Source organism: Sebastes fasciatus, chromosome 16 (assembly GCF_043250625.1).
Source record: "Sebastes fasciatus isolate fSebFas1 chromosome 16, fSebFas1.pri, whole genome shotgun sequence".
In the NCBI taxonomy this organism is placed as follows: domain Eukaryota; kingdom Metazoa; phylum Chordata; class Actinopteri; order Perciformes; family Sebastidae; genus Sebastes; species Sebastes fasciatus.
Window position 1 is genome coordinate 8,114,989 of NC_133810.1, and position 15,262 is coordinate 8,130,250.

General features: G+C 41.7%; 1 protein-coding gene across 2 annotated transcripts in view; it reads right to left on the minus strand.

Moving 5' to 3' along the window:
• Positions 1–15,262, minus strand: part of mcama (melanoma cell adhesion molecule a) — a 55,018-nt gene that overhangs the window by 16,365 nt on the left and 23,391 nt on the right. The window lies entirely within an intron of this gene.

Sequence of the window (15,262 nt, forward strand, 5' to 3'; positions counted from 1 at the left end):
TGTTAGCAGAACAAAGAAGAAAAGGCTTCTTGTCCACATGGCATCATTTTCATCTCCCTTTTGCCTGGCTGACTGTAACCACAAAACCACGTCTTGGCCAGAAAACCAGTTCCCTAGGCATCATCGGGGGAATGCAGGCATGAGAAGGCCAGCCAGTTTGACACTGGGCTGTTGACTCAAGACAGCCAAGTGCTTTTTCAGCCATTCTGGACTTGGCTGCGGTTATAGAGGCGGCCAGCTCACAACAGTGACAAAGAAGAACAAGATGGCACAATAAGTCTGCTTTCTCAGTTTAATCTGATTTGGAGTTGTCATGCGAGATGGTAAAAGAAACTTCCCCTCCCCTTTACACTGTCAGGTGTCAGTGTGATGTCCAGTGGATTTACTCGTGCTGTCATTGACCTTATTAGTGTAGCCTGCTTCTCCTAAACTGCTTCATTTGTCTTTTGACTTTCCACACTTTATTCAGACGTTCAGAACAGAGACTGTTGCGTCCTCCACCATTGACTCCTCAATGGGACTTTCACCACCTGAGTCTGCTGTTTGAAGAGAGAGATGATGATTTTTGACATAATAGCAGTGGAGGTCAACAAATGGCGGTGTTAGTCACTCTAAATGCCCAAACTGTTTCCCTTGGAGAACCAAAACTGGAACTCAATGGTGGGCCACAGGCTAATAATAACGCAAATTTGTTTTCCTTGCTAAAATTTTGCCCAAATTTGGAGCGTTATTTAACCTCCTTCCTGACATGGTAGCATGACATGGTTGGTACCAATGGATTTCTTAGGTTTTCTAGTTTCATATGATATCTGTCTTCACTCTAGCCCTAAAACTAGAACCTACTAGAGCCTCTGAAAGATAGTAAAGTCAGTCAGGATCGCAGTAGTTGCAGACCTACAGTACAGTACTTGTACTTACAGTAAATGTACTTAATTACTTTCTTCCACTGAATACAGAACAGTAAAGGAAACATAGAGGCATCCTTATTATTCATATATATTGTGTGCTTACGAATATTAATGTAAGCCAAATTATGTGCAGCTGTATTAAAACAAACTGTAAATGTGGTGTGACCAGATACTGAGGGCAAAAAAACCCAACTATGGACATCCCAGCTTTTTGTTAATAACTATTTAACAGTTTTCAGAAATAAAGGAAAAACAATTAGCGAGGGCCAGACCTCACTGTCCTCGTATGTGTTTTCAGCGTTGGTTGAAACAGACCAAGCATGAAAAGAGCTTTAAGAGTCCAGTTGCCACCCTGCTGCCCCCATTCAGCCGGCTGCTCCCCCATCACCACCCTGTCTGTCTCTTCCTCCCCCCCACCCTCCACCACCACCTCAGCACCAATCAGTTTCACAACTCATTTTTTCTCTCTGTCCCTCCCTCCTCCGCCGATGCTCAGCCAACCATTCGCTTTAAGACAAGGGGCTCGCCATTGTTCCCCCACCTGGGTGGACCACATCCCCCCTCGCACACACACACTAGTCAGCCTAAAGATGTGTTTCCATCCCTAAACCAAAAGGTTACAACCAGTTCATCATGTACTAAAGTTGTTGTTTACTGTGACGGCTTTGAGACAAGAAGCAGATTATGGAGGCTGGAGAGCAAAATATGTCACAGAAGTAAAAAATGTCGTGTCTCTTTGGGGCCGCGCTGCTAACTTTTCAACTAATCCGATTAGCACTGGGGGGTTGCAGGGGATTTGGCTTCCAAAGCCAACCTGGGACCGGTCTTATCTGTTCCTGTTGTGACTTTATGCTGCACGGACTAAAGCACAAGCACACATGAGTCATGATCTATGGACCCTGACAACTAAAACTGCCGCCTGCCACTGCGTGTGCATACATTTGTGGCTGTCGGCTGTCTGCGTCTGGGTGATACAGAGCTAATTCATTCAGAGGAAAAACACTCCAGAATATTTGGATGTGTTGACAGGATCAGGCCTGTGACTGGACAACGAGACCTCAGATGACTGGTCTGTTGGAGGGATGAGCGACAGAAGGGAGGGAGACTTTCCCAGCTCAACAACAAACACAATTACATCTCAAACAGCAGATTAACTTCTCCACTAGAGGTAGAGTTGTTCACAAAATGCTGCTGCGACATTATCCATTATTTACTCATTATTATGTCACTGTTAAAGGAACAGTATAACTGATTTTATGACGTACTTATATCTGGATCCCCCGAGTCTTCTGAAGCTAAACTTCGATTTGGAGAGAGGATTTATGGGAAGATGCTTTCAAAGAACAGAAAATACCCATCTTAAGCTTAATATAATTTGTTGATGCATACATATATTACTCCAGAAAAGCTAAATAAATTCAATAGTTAAATCCCAGATTTGTGTTTTAAATGTGGACAATCCAAGGGAACAGTTTTCCATTGCGTTTGGGAATGTAATAAGATTAAAAAAAAGTTCAGGGAAGAGGTAAAATATATGATTTTTATCAATACAATTAACTATTGGATTGTTATCCAAAAGAACATAACATAAGGAAGACAGAGCAAATCCTTTTTAGATTTATGTTTGTTACAGGCAAAATGGATGAAAGCACTTTAATGGAAAAATGTTAATAGACATAATTAATTAAATTTATTTATTTTGATATATTTTTATTATTATTCATTTATTCATTTAAATGTTTAATGTATTTATTTTAATATATTATTATTCATATTTATTTATTTTCTTTTTTTTAAATTTATTAATTTTAATAAGTTTTATTAGTATTTATTTTATTTTAACATATTTTATTATTATTCATTTATTTATTTTACTTCTGTTTTATATTTCTTATTTTGTTATTTATCTATTTTCTTTGTCTTGTGTATGTTTGCATAGTTATGTATCGTTAAGATTTCTTGAAAATCTAATAAATAAAGTGCTTTAAAAAAAAATAATCGTATAACTGCGATTAAATAAAACCACACTGGAGATCACTTCCATGATATGGTTAATGCTAATGTTTGAATGCTCTCCTTTCTTTTCCTTTTCCTTCCCTACATCCTTCTCTCCTTTGTGATCCAGAATCTGATTTCAGAGCTGCCATCTTGCCAGCCGTCACAGCAGGGCTGAAACTAGTGCCAATACAATATGATTTGGTGCCAATACCAAAATGTTTTCAATAACTTGCATCGAGGAATAAAGATACGTTTTCTGCAAAACCCCTTTATTCATTTGAAGCCAAACTTCTATAATGTAATTGTTGATTGTCTGAACACAAGCAGCTGTTCAAGAACTTTGCCTAAATAACTGGGACGAGCAAAATTACGATTGAAGACTAAGTAAAGACACTCAAGGTCAGTTTTCAGTACATCATTCTGATTCTGATTGTTATTTTTAGCCATGCTCGCTAGCTGCGTGGCTCTAAGCATGGCAAAAGTCAGTCGGTCAGTCAGTCCACCACTATAGAAAATGTGTTTGGGATGCAGTAAAATCACTATTGACGCGTCCAGGTTACACACCCTAGTTTTTCCCTGATAATGCTACACTACGAGCAACATATCTGTGTTGAAATCGACAGGACGAGAGCTAGTAAACGTTAAAATTAACTAGCTCACGTCCTGCTGATTTCAACACTATAGGTGCCATTGATTTACATTACGGTGCGTTCAGGCTCTATTCAGTAAAAATGAGCTGTTGTTGTTTGAAGGAGATTTTTTCACAGCAATATAACATAGATATTAGAGAGGGAATTATGACTTGTTTAACTTCCTAACAAAAAACGGTATGCAAACGATACTGTATCGACTACTACATTTCTGGTATCGTGACACCCCTACAGGTATTCTCGTTTCCCAGAGGATGCTGATTGAACATCTGAACGTCTATTTGTTGGATTGCGGTCCTGAGACGACCTACAATGATGTGGATGCGGATTATTTTGTCACAAGAAAAGGAAAAATGTCTGCCCCATTCCTGTTCTCTTCTGTCTCATTCACTTTCCTCTCTTCCTGTCCTCACATCCTCGTGGTTTCCGGGTAAAGGAGAAAGAGGAAAGACTAATAGAGCAACAACATTTCCCAAAATTAAAACCACATTTCCCATAAATACCAACACTACCACAGAGAAGTACAGAGGATATTGCTGCTACTTGCACAGAAACACCAGTGCCTCTACTGTTCTATGCAATAAACCTCCCTTTATGTTTTAAAGCAATCCAGCTGATTGCATGACAGATCTCTGCTGCCACGAACTCATTCTGATCTCTTTTGTTTGGAGTGATTACTGTGAAGTCTTAAAATTAATCTGGTAATGATCTAGGCTGATATCTAGCACTTTTAAAATGTTTACAGAGGAGGCGGAGAATGTTAGAGGGGAAACACAGACTTAAGAGACTAAAGAGAGACAACAAATTAGTTTCCTGTCCTTCCATTCAAGACTCAAACAGAGACAGACTCTCACAATGCAGATCAGACAATAAGATGCATAATGAGGGGGATACTTCCAGGACAGCCTCTGCATACAGTCGCTCATTATCTGCCTAACGCAGAGACAATACCCTCAGACGCTAACTACAGTGGTCACCATTATTGGCTTTCCCATTCGATTAAGGCCGTCAGCTTAAGTCTGCAGTAGATCTGCAGCTCCAACCGCTGATAAGGAGTCCAAATCACCCCTGACACGACAAAACCAGCCTCATTTGCTCACCCTAATCCCTCACATGCCTGGTGGGCCATGAAATGAGACCGAATGCAGCCACTAATAAGTCATCTATAAACCCTCAAGTCCATGAAATGCGTCAGGCTGATTTTTGGGGATATGAGAAGAAAATAAAAGAAAGTCTGGGGTATTTTTATTGATGTAACGCTGTAGCCACAAAAAAACATGACGTCTGGGGTCGCTATTCTGTCTTTCAGAGGTTGTGGAGTGAAGATACTGGTATCATATGAAACTAAAAAACATAAGGAATCTATTGGTAGCAACCATGTCATGTTAGCTTGTCAGGAAGAACGCTAAATAACGCTCCAAACTAGGCTAAATTTTGACTGGAAAAACTGGCATGGACATTCTCAAAGGGGTCCCTTGACCTCTGACCTCAAGATATGTGAATGAACCCTCTGAGATGAACAGAATGAATGCTGTAACTTATTAGATAAAACAGATGTTGACTAACTGCATAATTTGCAGTTGAAAAAAGGTTATAAATTGCAATATATCGCGATTAGAGCTGTTAATCAATTAAAATATTGAATCACGATTAATCGAAAAATTAAGCACACATTTTTTATGTGTTCAAAATTAACCTTAAAGGGAGATTTGTCAAGTATTTAATACTCTTATCAACATGGGAGTGGACAAATATGCTGCTTCATGCAAATGTATGTATATATTTATTATTGTAAATCAATAAACAACACAAAACAATGATAAATATTGTCCAGAAACCCTCACAGGTACTGCATTTAGCATAAAAATATGCTCAAATCATAACATGGCAATTCAAGCCGAACAGGCAACAACAGCTGTCAGTGTGTCAGTGTGCTGACTTGACTATGACTTGACCCAAACTGCGTGTGATTATCAAAGTGGGCATGTCTGCAAAGGGGAGACTCGTGGGTACCCATAGAACCCATTTACATTCACATATCTTGAGGTCAGAGGTCAAGGGACCCCTTTGAAAATGGCCATGCCATGTGATATCTGAAACTTCACTCTAGCTCTAAAACTAAACCTGCTTCAGCCTCTGAAAGACAGTAAAGTCGGTCGGGGATAGAGGGTTCAAATATTTCGATCACATTGGTTCAAAGAAAATTCGGAAAAAGCAGATTTTCTGCATATGCAATGTCACATGTTTTATTTCACATATACATTCTGGGAAAGCTTTTTCTGAAGCTGCTTGAGAGGATATGTAAGACTTTTTCAGGACCTCTCTGAATAGAAGTGGACACTGAGGGTCCCTCAGAGAGAGGAGGGTGTAAAAAGCTAGCATGAAAGTGTGGCTGACAGGGAGGAGGATTTCTCAATACGCAACGGCGGTGTGGTGTCGAACACCTGGGGGACGCTGTGTACTGCCTGACATCAAAGAGTACAGACACACAGTGAAAGCATACAGCCCTACAGTGGAGATGAGAGCTCCTTGTCCTCGTCTGTGCTTTCAGAGGCAGCATCTGGCACAAATCTCCCCGTTCCCTGGGTGACAGTCAGGAGCAGTTAACGGTCCAGGATTTATTCTTTCACATATAGAGATAAGGAAGTGCTGCAAATCTCCTCAAAGGCACCTCTTTATGCATCAGTGATCCCCCTCCCTTTCATGCAGCAGAGCATATCTCAGCTCCAGGTCAGGACCTCGCACGTAGACGCTCTACGATCACTGTTGAGACTCACTCAGGTTAAGACTATTAGAAATGGATGCTGACCTTTCATTCACTTTGCTTTGTGCAAACTTTTTTCACAGGGAGGTAGTTAATTGTTTTGCACTTGCACCTGTTTTCCTAACAATCCCACATGCAGCGAGGCAGGTGCAGTTGTGCAACTGAAGTGCAGATCAGGTGCAATTTTGATATTCATTTGGGATGATTATAGTTGAGTTTTCTACCATCACAGAGCCACCTCTTTTTGCAAATGCGAGTGCAAAAGTTCTGCAGTTTTAGTTGCAGAGGACACCCACACATAACCCTCTTTTTGCATGCAACTGTCAAGCGAATTTTAAGCAAACCTTTGAAATGACGCTATTAGGCGTGTTTCCATCAGCTGGTTTGGAGCGAATAAACTCGGCTACAGCATAGTTTGGTCAGAAGTTGGTGCTATAGGCTACACATGGCTGTAATCCGCCAGTAAACAGAGTAGAAAAAGAAGTAGAGGTTGTGAACCGGAAACAAAACAAGTCGGCTAACCATCTAATCATCTACGAGAGATGGAGCGAAGTCTTCAGGAAATTAGTTTAATTGGGCAAGTTTTAATTATTCTTTTATATCAGCTCATATTGGCCATGTTTCATGCTGTCCGAAGACGAATACAAGCATTTGCACGCTATGGGAATATCCGAGAAGACGGCGGAGGCGTTTCCACAATCCATTTAGCGCATCAACTCTTTTTTGACAAAGGCAAAAACCACCTCAAGCGAGCGTTAAAAAAAAGGCTGAGACTCTTGTGGATCAAATGAGCAGGCTCCCAGCTTTCAGATGATGTACACCACTTCTATGTGACATCTACTGTTGACCTGCTGTCTCCTCCTAAAGACCCCCTTAAAAAAGTCTAACACAAGCCTATTGTGGGTCTCACAGGGTTAAATGCATTAACAAAATGTTTGTGCTCATTTTGAGATGTGTCGAGACTGTACTGGAATCTAAACACATGATGACACACAACAACAACAGCTGGGAATGTTTCTCTACTGGTTTTATGGGTTTCACTACATCTTCCAACCTCCAACAAACAGTCCTCCAACACTGGCTTTTAAAGAATCGCTAATCATCCCCGCTGGTTAGCAACTTCTTCAGCAGCCGCATTAATTTTTCATCATCACACCCGATGGGTGAGACTTCATTAAAGGAGCAACACAAATGTTTTATTTATGCTTGTATCTGATGTTCAGCAGTGAGTGTGGCTTGTTCCTCTGCATCCACTCCCCATCAATGGACCCCCTCCGGAGCTGCCGGGCTCCGGCATGCAGGTTGCTCCGCAGCCACAGGATGGCTAATTAAAGGTCAACAGGCTAAACACTGTGTCTACATCACGGGGGGTTTCCTTTAGCTATCAGCAGAACACAAACTCATTTGGAGAATGAGACTGTGTTGACACATTTTTCCTAAAAACTAGTGCGTACCTCACTGCTAGAAACTCGACCCTACAGCTAAAAACATGGAAATGCAACATCTAGTCATTCTGCGCACCAAAAATAGACCCGACCCAACTACAACAACTGTAAATTAACCCGTTACCGCCCTTTTTTATTAGAGTGGTAAGGGTGGGAGACAGGGGATGTTCAGGGGTAGATAAATAATCAACAGTAGATGTCACATAGAAGTGGTGTACATCATCTGAAAGCTGGGAACCCGAAGATTAATTTGAGATATAGCTCAGCACTGTGGTTCAAGTTCTTCTAGTCATAAATAAGAAATAAACATCAATAAATAAATTAGTTAATCAATTAAAATATATTGTGAAAGTGTATAAGGGTTTAGAACATTATGCTAGAAGTATCAGTATTAGTCAATTGGATGGCGAGCATTTCTGTTGTGTAAACTGCTCAGAAACCCCCTTAATGTCAATCTAACTAGGAAAGCCATCAATCCTCTGAATGCTCTAGGTGTTTAGTTTGTGGCTGTAAAGTTTTATGAGGCTGTGATTATCCTAGAGGTCACACACAGGTCATTTTATACAGGGAGGTCACGTTTAAAAAAATGGTCTCACTACAATGAAATGGCTACTTTGGGGACTAACATCATCACACATGATTACAGTTGGGCTCATTGGATCCACAAGAGTCTCAGCTTTACGGTGATACCCAATGTATATAATTCAAGACTGTTTAGGGAACCCAGTATGCAGAAATATTCAATTACACCATTTTAGAATAGGAAACAATAACGCTTATACTGCATGTTTTTGCTCCAAACTGCATGTGATTATCATAAAGTGGGCATGTCTGTAAAGGGGAGACTCGTGGGTACCCATAGAACCCATTTTCATTTACATATCTTGAGGTCAGAGGTCAAGGGACCCCTTTGAAAATGGCCATGCCAGTTTTTCCTTGCCAAAATAGCGTAATTTCGTAGCATTATTAAGCAATCTTCCCGCATAACATGGTTAGTACCACTGGATTCCTTAGGTCGGCCCGGAGTTTTAAGGGATTAAGCAATACCTTGTACTTGGCTAGTGCCTGAATACAGTAACAATCACTGAAACTAATGCTGAACAACTGCAGTTTCACAATCCAGAAATCCCCCGCGACCACAACGCTGCAGTTCTGCAGAGTTTAATTCTGTTTGGTTTCTATTTCAAACATAAATATCAATTCAAGGATACATGATTGGATTTGCTTTCATTTCCCAAAATGGATTGGTATGTTTGGATAAAATGTTAACCACAAGTATGGAGCACGTCCTGACCTATCAAGAAACGCAGGCATCGTAACAACCATATGCAGCTCTGGAACCACTCCCATTGATTAATCTAACATTCATGTCGAGTGATGGCACTTCACTGACAAAATGACATTTTGAGGTAGACAGAATCTGGAAACAGCAGTGATTCCTTCTTGGTCTCATATTAAAGTGTGTGAAAGACGAGACATTAAGGTACGAGGGGCCAGGTATGAGCCCTCGGCTGTTATTCTAACACTATAAATAGGAGACCTTCTTTCCAATCAAAACTCTGACGACAGCACGCTGACTTGCTGCTGTACTCCAACAAAGGGCCTTCTTATCCCAGCCCCTGTGGTCATCATCACAGTGCTGAAAAATCCTTGAGAGCTACAAACTAGGTGCCAACTAAATCAGCTTTCCCTCAACCATCCAGCAGAAAGAGCCGGCCTGAGATAATCACTTCCATTTCAATCTCCAGACACCACCAGCTCTACTTTGCATTTATAAAAAGTCACTGTTATAAGAGCATCGGACATATTCAGTACTATTTTTTGGCACTTTTGACTTTATTGGATAGTTGACAGTGTTGATACAGACAGGAAATCTGCAGAGAGGACCCCTACAGTCTGTACTATTTTTCTTATAACCACCAAACCACCACGATGTGATGTATTTTAAAGGTTTTTGATCCAAGCAAAAGAATCAAATGTACAGAACACAGCAGTTCAGTGTTCCTGTTAAAACTATTCACTCACTACTATAGTAAACTGATGGGCCTGTGCCTGACTAATCATGACCCAAAGGACGCAGGGAAACAATTACAGTGGAATTACAGTGATTATCATCATCATCATTTTTCTTTATTTCTCATGCAGATTTTACCTTGCACGGCAGCTGGATTCTCGCGTAACGAGATCACACGATAATCGCGGGATCACATATCACACGAAAATCCATCTTGTCAGGCTTCAAGTAATGCGTTTGTGTCAGGCCAGCCAGACAACGGACCAATCAACGACAACAAGACAACGGCTTAGGTGTGTAACGACACAGAAACTTACCTAAAGAGGTTAACGTTGATGCTGCAATAACATCAGTTCTATCAGAACTGTAGAGTATTTCTTCATTGAAAGAAGAGCAAAGAACACCACTGAAGGCTTTTCTCAATGTAAAAAAAATGTTTTCGCTCTTCTCCCGACTGGCTTCGGCAAGAGTTTGACTGACAGGTGGTTCGTCCATTCACCTGTCAAGCATCTTTTGAAAGTGCCTGCCCTTTTCCAAACAGTTTCCAATGACTGCATCTCAGATGGTTCTGTGTAACAAACCATCTGGCGGGTCAGGTTAATGCAGATTACCACCCAATTGCCATTGGTATATTTGCATGTCTTCGGACTGTGGGAGGAAGCCGGAGAACCCGGAGACAACCCACGCTAACACGGGGAGAACATGCAAGCCGGGTTTGAACCTGCGACCCTCTTGTTGTGAGGCGACAATGCTTACCACTGCACCACCGTGCAGCCCGTAAAGACCCAAAATGAACACTGTAAGCGGACTACTTGATTACTATAAGTGACTTATTTAAACAGCATTTGTCAGCAAACAGCATTGTAGCATTACAGTTTATCATTATAAGCTGCTTCTACTGTATTTTGCATATATTTTGCAATACGTGACAAGGTTCATGATTTATAAACAGCCAAGCTGACGTCACATCTGGGTTAGCCGCTGTTCCACTGTGTGAACTAAATGTAATAAAGCTCTGCAGAAAGTTCAATAGGGAAGATCTTTTCTCATCTCCGTCACTTCCACCATCCCAAACTGTCAAAGCTCTTGCATCACCACTTTGACGTCACCTTATTAGTCAACTTTCTGCCTGAGCCAATCAGTCCTTCTGTCATTAAATCTTTCAGACCTCCTACTGCCTGTTCACTATCTCCCCGCCATCACCACCATCACATTCAGGATGTTACGGGACATTTAACTGAGAGTTTACATCATCTAGCTGCAGGCTTTAGTCCGATTTCCTGTCTTTATACGGGCATACACTTAATGAATATGCTTCACATCGATGGAGTCTAATCGTCTTTCTTTGTTTCCAACCTCAATAAATTAAAGGTAAACATTTTAGAATAATTGAGGAATTGGTGAACTGACACTGCGGCAGTAAGTCTACAAAAACAATAAGATGGATTGCACAACCACACAATCATTTATGCAAACAGGCTGAATCTATTTAGTGGGAATGTTCTCTGATACAGCCTCGCTTTGTGCTTGATGAGTCGGCCGGGTTTTTACATAAAAATCATACACAATTAGCTTTAATGGTGATTACGAGCTACGCCTCTACCACACACACACAAACACGTCTATTGTTGTGTGCGTTCATATTTGTTTGAACTCTTTCACATTGTGTCTGTTTGACTGTATTAGCATTCGAGCTGTCCCACAACAAAGGCCTATCTGTGCACTGCCTCTCCTTTTATCCCGTCTACCAGACATGAGGCGAGCTGTCGGGCGAGCACGCCACACCTAATTCACCGGGATCAAAATGGCGAGCCCCAGCCCCTTCCCCAAATCCCCCCCGCTGAGAACCTTAATGCTCTCAAAGAGAATATCAGAGCGATCACAGGTGCACTGCTGTGTTAATGAGGATGGGAGGCTACTCCCGGTGCCCAGGCCAGTCCTACTAAACCCCACCAACACACATACACTCTACACATGAATCAAAAGCAGTGTTTATTATTTAATAACAATTCCAATGGCAGACACCCGCGCATCAAAACCCACAGTCTGATTACCACGCCTGCTTTAACCACAGCAACTGGCTGGGGTGTGAAAACGGGCAGAGCTCCAAGAATCTCCTACATTCCTGTTTCTACAACTGACCATATGATCCCAACTGCGCTGGCAGCGATGAGAGACGGGATGACAGAAACCTGGATCGGATCCAGCTGGACCTGACAAACAGTCAGGTAGAAGAAGAATCATCCCTCCAGTCGAGACTTGGAGACTCCATAACATGTTGGCGTGTGGTGGAACAACGGCTTACTAAGACATTTTATGTTTCTTTAAGATCTGACTGTGACAGCCCTATTAATCATATTACAAAATATCACACACTAACCGTATAATGTCACTATGCTTTTATAACACTTCCATCAATGTTATAGTAACGGCCTAACAAGATCGTGTTTTACTTGCGAAGACGGTCTCAATTTCTTCTTCATATTTGAAGCGGTGTTTGAGCATGCAGCTGTTCTGATAGAAGAGAAAGATGTAAAGCCCTGATATGTATGTGTGGGTCGTTGAATGTGTTCCTCCTGTACTGGAATTTTATCAACCACATCACTAAAAAGTGAGCTCTCCTAGCCTCTCTCCAGCTGCTGGACTGCAGCAGATTCACAGGAAACAATCAGATTTTAAGGTCAGATTAGACTTCTGTATGTTAGTGTTTTGTCTACTTAATCAGTAAATCATTTGTTTTCTTTGTAGATGTTTCTGAGGGTTGGTGAAGGGCGATTACTTGCAGGTTAAGGAGAGTGCAGCCCAGACAGTGGCAGGGTGGGGGAGGGAAGCTCGTGGAGGAGGAGGGCGGGGACGGGGAGCAAACAAAGCACATGTGGGCTTTAGCTTGACAGGATTTTACAACTCTTGGAAGTTATCACGGCATCATTTATTCTACGTTCACAAGATAAAAACAGCAGAAATGCAGCACTTATTTTGCATTGTGTTGCAGCCAAATACAAATTTCTGCAGACAAACAGCTGGACTCGAACAACTAAACAATATTATAGACTATATCTTTTTTTTTAACGATTTTGAAATTGATGTTTTAATGCCAGATTCGATATATTTGCTTCATTTGAGTCTAAGTGGAGGTAGAAGGAAGTTACCGCTTTTATTGTTGTAGTCTGAGTAACGTGATGTCATATCCGTTCCGTATCCGTCAACCAAAACAAACCACAGCAAGCCGAAACAAGAAAGTAGAAAACGCCGGAGGGTCTGCCTGGATACGACCTGCACCCTCACATGTATAATCCAAAGTGGTAAACACTACACATACAGTAAAGTATGGAAACACTTTGGGTTTCACACATTGCAGGAAAAGCAGAGCTAGACGTCATGGCTAAAGCTGCATGCTAACTCCGTCATGGACAGGAGACGTTATCGTATCGCGTAAAGTGCGGTCGAGCCGGCCGTCATTCTCATCTCCGTGGTCAAATGGGCCGACGCTACAACTGTAGAGCACCCATATACTGACATTTATGTTAAATGCATTCAAACGGCCCCGATGGAGCTGACCATGGATGTATAAAGAGAATGGAGCTGACTGGAGAGCTAGAGACCACCTTGGAGAAGTTAGAGGAAGTATACACGTGGGACTACGTCCGGTTTTCAAAATAAGGTGTTAACAAAGGGAACTGTATATACAAAATACATATATGGAAATAAGATTGATTGGATTATATTCACCGTATAAAATATTACATGTCCCTTATAAATTAAAAAATCGCATCGCAATACTTAAAAATCGCAATACATATTGAATCTGCACCGAAGTATTGTGATAGTATCGAATCGGTAGATAGGTGAATCGTCCCAGCACTAATAACTATTCTTATTAAGGACAAGCGCATATAAACATGTTTTTCTCGCAATAACCTGGGTTGTTGTGTGCATGTAAACACAGTCCGTGAGAGTCAAAGGTTCAAAACACGTTCACCTTCAGAGAAGCCGTATTGACACGTCTCGCCGATCTAAAACACGTGTATTTTCACAACAAACTTGCCCCGTATTTCACGTCAAAACACAGCGCTCGCCTCTGGGAAATCTCCGTTTACTCTTACCGGGGAGTCACATGCCTGCAGTCGGTCAGACACAATGTCAGACACAATGATATATTTGTGCTCAGAGCTCATAACCGGCTGCATTGTTTGATATGAGAGCAGCTCCAACGCCTACTTTATCTTGATCTCTAGACTGGGAGACTCCAGTTCTCAGGGCTCAGCAGACAATATCCTCCACTTGTGTTATTCACTGGGCTGCAGCGTGCCAAGACCTTGAGCCAGGGCTGTGGTTATGACTGGATTCCCAGTCGTCGGGTGGCACTGTGTCCTGCTGGGCCCGGGGGAGGACGGAGGAGGTGGGGTTCACGTTGCCACAAGCAGCTGTGAACAATAGTAGCGTCGCCCCCCCATTCCCATGCTGTGGAGGACGTGGGGGGGAGCGCTCCAGCAACACCTGTGGGCAGCCCCATTTGTCAAGTGATTTGTGGGAAGAAGCGTAGAAGCAGAGAGGAAGGAGGGCAGATAGGGGTGTGTGTGTGTGGAGGGGTAACTTAAAAGAGTATTATCACGAGACCACACACAATGAAATGCCTGTTGATTTCCCTCTCTCACACACCTGTGCATTTATAAAAAAAATAATCTTGCACTTCCTCTAACCTTCTCCCAGCTCATGCCACGTTCAAGTGCTGTCAAAAAAGTAAGAAATTCCTATATTTTTTCAGTTAAATGGTTAAAAAAAAAAAGATCTGAATCTTGCCCACAATTCGTCCAAACAGAGACAACTGCACAGACAGGCTGTCAATCAAAGGCATTATTCTACCTACATTATACTGTATATGTACCTGTACATACACAAATATAGACACAATAATGTATTTCTATGTGCTCAGTCAGAGTTGAGGTTTTCATAGTTCAACATGAGTTTAAAAGAAAAAATCTTGGGTCTTAAAGCTGCACTAATCAGTATTTTTTATATTAACAGCGGACGAAATGACTATATGTAATGTGAAAGGCAACTAGCAACTAGCTGGTGAACATAGTCGAGCAGCTAAAGAGCCAGATATTTCCATTAGGAGTTGGTAGAGACCAAAAATGGAGCTAAAAGGAGAGTGATAATTGGACTTACAGTCATTAGGTCACTGAAAAATGACTCCAAATACATGTTAATGTTGCTCTGTGTCTGCTTGATGTGTAAATAGAAATCTGTTTGCTAGTATGTCATCCCTAACAACTTTAAATGTCAGTGTTGTATTTAGAGCTTGTTCCGATCGGCAGTGATGGATAGATGACACTCGGGTGAACACGCCAATTTTCGCTCCTTTTCAGGCGCTTTCCTTGTCAGTACAGCCAAGAATACCATCTGTCTCTGTCCGAGTAAGCGTTCCAGAGTCGTTCCAAATAAGTCGGCACCAAGTTTGAAGAGAGACTGAATAAGTAACA